An 8,233-nucleotide genomic window follows, 5' to 3' on the forward strand; every position below is an offset into this window, starting at 1 on the left:
GGGCCATTCATTACACTCATGTGCAAGTCCTTCAATCTTGGTCCAAATGAGGTGATCTTGGACTTTTTGGAAAGGTGACATCAAGTGGAACAAATTTTATGTTGAACACTTTTCCATTTGAAGCTTGGATCAAGATGAATTGTGAGGTGGAAGTTTGAGAAATCAAACATAATTGAAAATTTTCTAAGTACCAAGTCAAATATCCACTTCTTCCACCTTGGATAACTTTTGATATGAGCTTAAAATGGAAAAGGTTCCTTCATCAAAGTTGTATCTCTTTCATATCTATTAAATTTGGTTACAAATTTGACCTCTTTTGGATTTTTCATGAGGGAGTTATGCATTTTAGAAGTTGAGGAAAATTGCTAGTTCAATGATGATGGCCCAAAATGACCTATAATGTTTCCTCTTGGAACATGCCCTTGAAAGTTTAATTTGAAATTTATAAAAGAATCAAAGTTGTATAAGACATCTTGAAATTTATCATGAAACTTGTATGGCCTCCATATCATAAATATTGAGAAAGTTATGGTCCTTGGAAGTTGACCTCCTAACTAAGGCACTAACAAAATGACCTATAATCGTTCACCATAAACAATGACTTTCCAAGCAAAAATAGATATTGATGCCAACATGAAAGTTGTTTGTAATGTCATAAAGAGTAACTTTTATCTTGTAATCATTTTCATATGACAAAAAGTGTAGGAGATAGGGTCTAGGGAACCCCAGTTTTGACTAGTTGACTTTCTCTGGTCAACCACCTTGAACCTACTTGCAAAGTTGAAGTTTTCTTGATATTTGGGACTCATAGAGGATAATATATGTATAATATGATATAATATGAAGTATCCCTTGAAATATTTGATCAAATGTTAAAGAAACTTGCTGAGGAAGTCACACAAGATACCTAGATGAACTAGGGTTTCCAAGGCAAACAAGCTTCAAATTCTTGATGATTTCTTGATCCAAGTGATAAATGAAGGATATGGGGATCCATATATGAAGTCTAAAACCATTTTGAATCGTCCCTTGATTGATCTCATTGTAGTGAGGGTCTCAAACCCTAGTTGTGAGCTTGATGAGGCATTGGTGGATACACACACTACCCACAAAAGAAACAAATCTATATATAGACATATTTTTGGCATTTTGATTAGTAAACAAATAAAAATAAAGTATGATATAATCAAATGTACTTGGTAATATCTCCCAATGCAAACCCAATGAATGAGGGGTAAGGAGGATGCCAATGTGTGATCCCAAGCCAATGCAAATGATGAGATAGCATGAGGGATCTTAGGATCAAATTTGGGGTCTTACACACACCAAGCCATACATCAATAAACTTACCCACAACAGAAAGCAACAGTTAGCAGTCTTTAGCAACAAATAATTCAGCAGTAATCTATTCACAACAGCAAAATAACATTGTAGTAAAATCTGGCATACATAGCATTTATCCGTAGCAGTTCAATTTAAGTCAGCTATCACATAATAGAACTTTGGTGTCATGTGCTTCACAAGCTAAGGCATGGCTGATGGAGAAAGAGAAGCAAATTACCACATCAACAAGCTACTAACAAATTGGCCTAATGAAACTACAATTATAGGATAGCATACCAATAGTACATCTGTTAACTAACAATCGATGAATTATACACTCTGGTCTTTAAGCATCTAACAGAATTACTTCTAATCTCAAATTAGTTTCAAAACTCGACTTTTAACTTATGACCAGCATCAACAACATAATCGAAGCAACAATCCTTTCTCCCTAAATTCTCCAATCAATTAACTACACTTCAAACAACAATTAATAGCTCATAATTAACAGAGAATTAAGTGAAACAAAACCATCTCCATCTAGTTGATTCTACTTAACTAATTGTTGCTAAAAGTTTATAACAAACTAACATGCTGAAACTTATTACAATCACCAAATTTCACAACCAACCTAACAGAAATTTAGTTAACTCTAACTTTTAACTGAATCCTCCAAACCAACTAACTTGAACACCATAACAGATTATTTAAACAGAGTTTCTAACCTAGAAAACTATAACAGAAACTAACAGAAGGATTTCACAGGGTTAACATCACAACCAATTCCTTCATGATTTCAGTTAACCATTAACCCGACCCTAACAGAACTGACCTGTGGCTTGATTCAGTTACATATTTCGCCCTATATATTCATCAATCATCACAATTTCATAAACACAATTCATTTTTCCATAAACACTATTAACCTCTCCAATTCTCATTTGATTCACAAGACTCGTCACTCACCATGCAGGCATCAAGAACAAGTACACAAAAACTTCATCATTCCTAGAGACTAAAGAAGTGGAGTAGAAGCAAGAAGAAGAAGCAGAGATCTCAGAAGAAGAAAGAATGAAGAATTAAGAGTGTACCTTGATCGAGACCGTTGTTGTTTCCATCTCCGTCATCTTCTCCGGTGATGTAGGTCCTTGATTCTTCCTCACTTCACGTCATTTCACTTACAAACATGTAGAGGCTCACCTCGGGAATCAAAGCCCTCTCCTTTGAGGCTCTGATTCCTTGAAATCTTTATTCAATTTGAATTCTTTTACCTAGGTTTTGTCGTGCTTGTGTTTTGATTTGAGCAATTCATAAGGAATTGGAGATTTTCATTGTTATATTTATGTTCAGAGCTTAGAAATAGGTTGATTGATGTTCTTTATTTGAAGTTTGAGGTTGCTCCGCCGCCGTAGAGACCTCCTACACAGAGGAGGGAGAACGGGACTGAATGAGGAAAGAGAATGACCGCATTTTATTTGATTTGAATTTGTACACGTGATAAACGTGTTCAACGTTTTTTACTCTTGGACACGTGACTCTCCTGCTGAGTCATCTCACCATCCAACCTTTCTCAAGGCCCATTGAATTGCTGATTATACTCCCATTAACCGCTATCTACACCTCCCTCTCAATATAGATTGGCATTAGGCTGGGACTTCCAGGCCCAGCCAGTGGGCAGCTTCCTACACCCTGGAGGCCCATTCCCAGTTCTTTTGGCTTTTTTATTGTTGTTTGGTTAATTAGAATTAATTAGATTTCAATTAGGATTTTATTAGTTCAATTAGATTTTTAATATTAGATTAGAAATTTTAGGAATTATATTTAATTAGATTTTGGAAATATTAGATTAATTAGGATTTTAAATTGTGATTAGTTTTATTAGTTTGTTTAGATTTTAGAAATATTAGCAATTAATTAGGTAATTAAAATTTTTATAAAATTCGAATTAATTAGAATTGATTAGATTTAATTGATTTTAATTAGACTTTTCATTGTTAGAAATTAATTCAATATTCATAACTTGTGAATAATGACCATTTTATCCCTAGGGTTTAGAATAGCTTGATTTGAATACTCCCTTAGTTTAGGACTTGTGAAAATCTTTTGTTTGATTAATTAATCCTTTAGATTACTATGTATATGTTTCATTTTAATTCTCAATTGATTTTTCCCTAATTGATTCAGTTGATTAATGTTCTCTTTGATCAATTAAATCCTTTGATTGTGCTCAATCCCCCCAGCCTATTCAAGTGATTAAAAGACCCTTTATCACTTGATAGGGAAAGTCATGTATTCAAGTTGTACTGGATACTGGATCTCAAGAATTGTACAAGACTTCAAGAATCGAAGATCAAGAATCAAGACTTCATTCAATTCAAATCAGTACAAGACATACTGAACTACTACTCAAGCACAACAAAGGTGTATTTAACACTTGTCAATCATGATCCAAGTTGTGTGCCATGAGCCTTAAGCAATAGATAAGGAGTGAGAGTGGAGAATTCATGTCCTCATTCTCAATATCTTTGGGTATGGGACGAATAACCTAGTTGCTCATCGTATTCATATCTATTCATAGACTTTAGCACAATTTGATTCAAGTTGATTGTCAAGTCTTCTTTCTTCAAAGACAACCTTTCATCACAGGAAGCTGCAAGGAAATTCAACTTCAACACTCATCAATTATGATGCAAATTGCATGTCATGGGCCTTAAGTAATAGAGAAGGAGTGAGAATAGAGAATTCTTATCTTCATTCTAAATATCTTTGGGTACGGGACAAATGACCCAGTTGCTTATCGTATTCACCTTTATTGATAGACTTTAGTGCAATTTAAAATGAATGGTTGACAACTCTCTCTACACAGATATGGGATGCAGACTGAAGACCAGACTTCAACCTTCCAGGGTTTCTTCTCTTTCCCTTTATTCTTTTTCAGTAAAACTAAAACCATTTTCTGAATGAACTCAAAAATAATTAACAATACGATTAGGATTGTACTCTACGAGCCTTAAGCAATGGAGAAGGGATGAGAGTGGAGAATGCATATCCTCATTCTTAATATCTTTGGATACAGGACGAATGACCTAGTTGCTCATTGTATTCATCTCCATTCATAGACTTTAGTATGATTCAAATCATGACTCTCTTTTAAAAATAAAAGCAAACTCACCTCATCAAACTCAGTTTTGCCTTTGGGCTTCATTTTCAGTTTAAAACCTTTTCAGAAAGGACGTGTTACTTCTATTCTACCATGAACGATGCTTAAGCCTCCATGTGTGAGAAAGCAATGTTTAACTGCTATAGTGCGATCTGAGTTCATCCGTTCTATCGCAAACTGACAGACACTTAAGACTCCCATGCTCGAGCATACAAGCAAGTTGACAGTAGAACACGAACGTTAATACTGTTCACTAAAAACAACTAACGCATCTCTCTTATTTCCATGAACTATGGAGCTCTGACTTTCACATTTCATTGTTAGAATACGTAGGCACAAGGGCCTCAATCCTTGGCGAGCACATTAATTATTAACCCCCCGTTTCCTTTTCGCGAGTAATTGTTAGATAGTAACACCCATTCTTGCAAAGAACATTCAAAATGGTTCCTATGGAGTACCATGGATGTGAGGGATGCTAATACCTTCCCCTCGCATAACCGATGTCCGTACACTTTTCTCTTTCTCCTGGGTTTTATCGATGTTTTCTCTTTCCTTCGGGAGTAAATAAAGTTTGATGGTGACTCTGTTGTATCTTTGAACATGCATGCGCCCGAGTATAACTCGTGTAGCTTCACCCACCACATCCAGGAGATGCCAAGAGGTTCAGGGAGAAGAAGATGTATAGCATCCTGAAATGCAACAACCATCTTAAGGAGTCCATCAACATCAAAAATAGATTGAACAAATACAAAGGTGAGAAGAATTTTCCTTGTGCATAACCACTTCGACAGATAAAGCATCGTCAAATCTATACATCAACACCCCCAAGATTTGGGGTCGGGTAGCAAACTTTTTATGATCAACACAGAGATCATGTACGATCCCTAATATGAGGGATATATTTCCTACTTCAGCAGCAATGGAGTCTCACTTTATGGAGCATAATCAACACTTAAAAAATAGGCAAGCAAAGACGAGGTCCCTTTGGGCTATGCAAAATCAGGAACACCAGGATGATCTTAACTGACTTTGCAACTTCTACCACCCTACTGATAGTTTTTAATACAATAGTTATACTTTTATTTCCCTTTGTTTTATTTTATTTCTATTGTCCACCAATCTAAGGAAGATGGGGATCTACTAAAATTACTTTACCCCAAATTATCAAATTCTTAGTTCTCTTTGATTAATGAATTATGTTTGTGCCTGTTTCTTTTTCAAGTAAGTTACTTATTTACCATTAAATAGAAAAGTAATCACAATGAAAATAAGTAAAGTGATCGAGATTGAAGTGACCAAACCTAGTGATGGTCGATGAAGAGAATGGACACCACTGCTGGTATGCAACCTTCAAATATCTAAGCAAGTGAGGTTTGAGCCCAAATATTTTCATTGTTTACTTATTTCTTTTTCTGAATTATATCTATACAATTGTAATATATAAAATTTGCATTTTATCTATTTTAACTAGTTGATATGATAAACACACATAGAGAGACAGTTGTTTGTGAAAACATTGTGGCCTTGTATATCACCCATGCATTATGATTGATATCCCTTGTTAACCAATTTGAGATTTAGCCTTTCCTTTGATGACTTAGCCTATTATAAGCCTTTGAGTTGAAAGACAAAAATCTTCGACCCTCCGTGGAGTTAGGTAGATAGATTTTATTTTCCGTATAAGCTAATCACTAAGGTTGGGGTTTCTTTTGGAAGTTAGCAACATTTAAGTTTAGGGTTGGAGTACTAGAAAATTTGGTAAAAAAAAATATGAGAAAGAAAAGAAAAGGACAAAAAATTAGAAAAATATCTAATACCCAATATGAATGAAAGAGTGATATGAAAGAAACAAGATATTGAATGGACAAAGAGGTGCCTAACTCCAAGGTTAAGCCAATTATCTAAAAGTTATCCTAGAATAACTTTTGGATAATCGGCTTAACCTTGGAGGTAGGTAGAATAATATCAATAATGCATATAATAACATAATATAGTTGTACACTTCATTTAAGAATAATTCATACAAATTAAAGAATTACAACAAAATAAGTTAAACTAATTTAAATCAAAATTAAAATAATAAAACATAATAACTAACAAAACCTAAAAATACCTAAATTAAATAAGATAGAATACCAAATATAAACAATATAATATACTTAATTAAACAACAAAAATTGAATTTGAATTGAACTACGACAAACAAGTCATAATTGACAACAACAAACAATATTAACTTGAACGAAAAACAATATTGAGTTGGACATTGTGACTATGTTTGAAAGAGACTGCATGATGATGATCAAGTGTGATTGAAAGAAAAACTATAATGGTATGACAAAACTTAAAAGTATGTATAGTTGTAAAAAAACATAGAATTTTTTTTGTGATTGGAGAATGTATGTTAAGTTTTGATATTGACATATTAAACTTTTTTTTAAAAAAATTAAAAAAGCCAATTCTATGCATTCTTCTGAACCGGATGGTTTTATAAAATCGGCTCCAATTATTTAGTTTGAATGGTTTTATACGCTTTAATCCGGGTTTCCGGTTTTACTCCAGTTTTGACACACTAACAGTTTTGAAAAATTGACCCAACCTAATTCATCTTTGTTTCCCAATCCAACGGTTGAACCGGCCGATTCGATCTAGTTTTTAAAACATTGATCCTGCCCTGACATGAGCCAAGATACAACCTTAAAAGTACTCAATGTGTGTGTGTTTAAATATGATATGGCTGATTTTACAAATAGCTTACAAATTCATTAATTTTTATTCTTGTATGTAATTGAGTGAACACCCTTGCCAATGAGTGCATGATGGTGAGTAGAGAGAAAGCTTGAGTTCTGGTGATGGAAGAACTAATTTGAATTAGTTAAAGAAAGGTAGGGAATAGACATATGGATCATCAAAAGCAAGTGACTTTTATTTGGTAAGGTTTGTAATTTATTTCTAATAAAGTTTTAGTGTGCATATATGTTACTTGAGGATAACCAACACTTCATGTTTGGGGTTGTGATGACGGGCTATTAGTGCACGTTATTTAGCAATAAAAATTGCTGAATTTTGACAAGAATTGAGCAAGTTAGAAGCATTTTAGTGAAAAACTGGAAAAAGCACTTTTGGGTGAAGAAAATGACTTGGTGAAAAAAGGAACAAAAACACACTGAAGCCCCTCTAGAAAATAAGCGCCCACAATACACCCACATTGAAGTATTGATGGCGCAGTGCACTCGTGTTGAAAGATAACGCGCCTGCATTGCAACTTTTCGCTAACACAATTTTGACTGCTTTATAAGGACAAGAAAGAGGGAAAATATGGGGTTCGACTACCAAGACCTGAAACTGACGTTTAAGAGCGATTTTGGATATTTTTGAGGCCATTGGAGAGCTTCTTCTTCAAGGATTCTTCATGTTTTTCTAATCTACATTATTGATGATGAACATGCTTTTACTTGATTGGGACATATGATTGGATGATGTTAATGTGATGGCTTTGACTTTTTATTATTATTCAGTTACTGATTATGCTCATTATCTTTTGTTAGTTACGACATTCAAGTTGATCTTGATAGTGGTGGATAGTGACCCTAGGGCTATTTATCTTGCATACTTTAACTGTTGAATTCCCTAATTGACTAGGGAATTTATGATTGGGAATTGTGACTTAGGGATTAGCGAGCTCTTTTGTCTAGTTTGGCTTTACAATTGACCTGAGGGATTGGGGAATTGACACTTAGGGTAGTGAGT

At 34.2% G+C, this 8,233-nt stretch overlaps 1 long non-coding RNA gene across 1 annotated transcript; it reads right to left on the reverse strand.

Annotated features, from left to right (window-relative positions):
- Positions 1–479: 479 nt before the first annotated feature.
- On the reverse strand, positions 480–2,802 carry LOC127106163 (uncharacterized). Its single transcript, XR_007795301.1, has 2 exons — positions 2,415–2,802; positions 480–1,535 (listed from the first exon to the last, which is right to left on the reverse strand). It is a non-coding gene; the product is annotated as an uncharacterized LOC127106163 (long non-coding RNA).
- Positions 2,803–8,233: the final 5,431 nt, after the last annotated feature.

Source organism: Lathyrus oleraceus, chromosome 7 (assembly GCF_024323335.1).
Source record: "Lathyrus oleraceus cultivar Zhongwan6 chromosome 7, CAAS_Psat_ZW6_1.0, whole genome shotgun sequence".
NCBI lineage: Eukaryota > Viridiplantae > Streptophyta > Magnoliopsida > Fabales > Fabaceae > Lathyrus > Lathyrus oleraceus.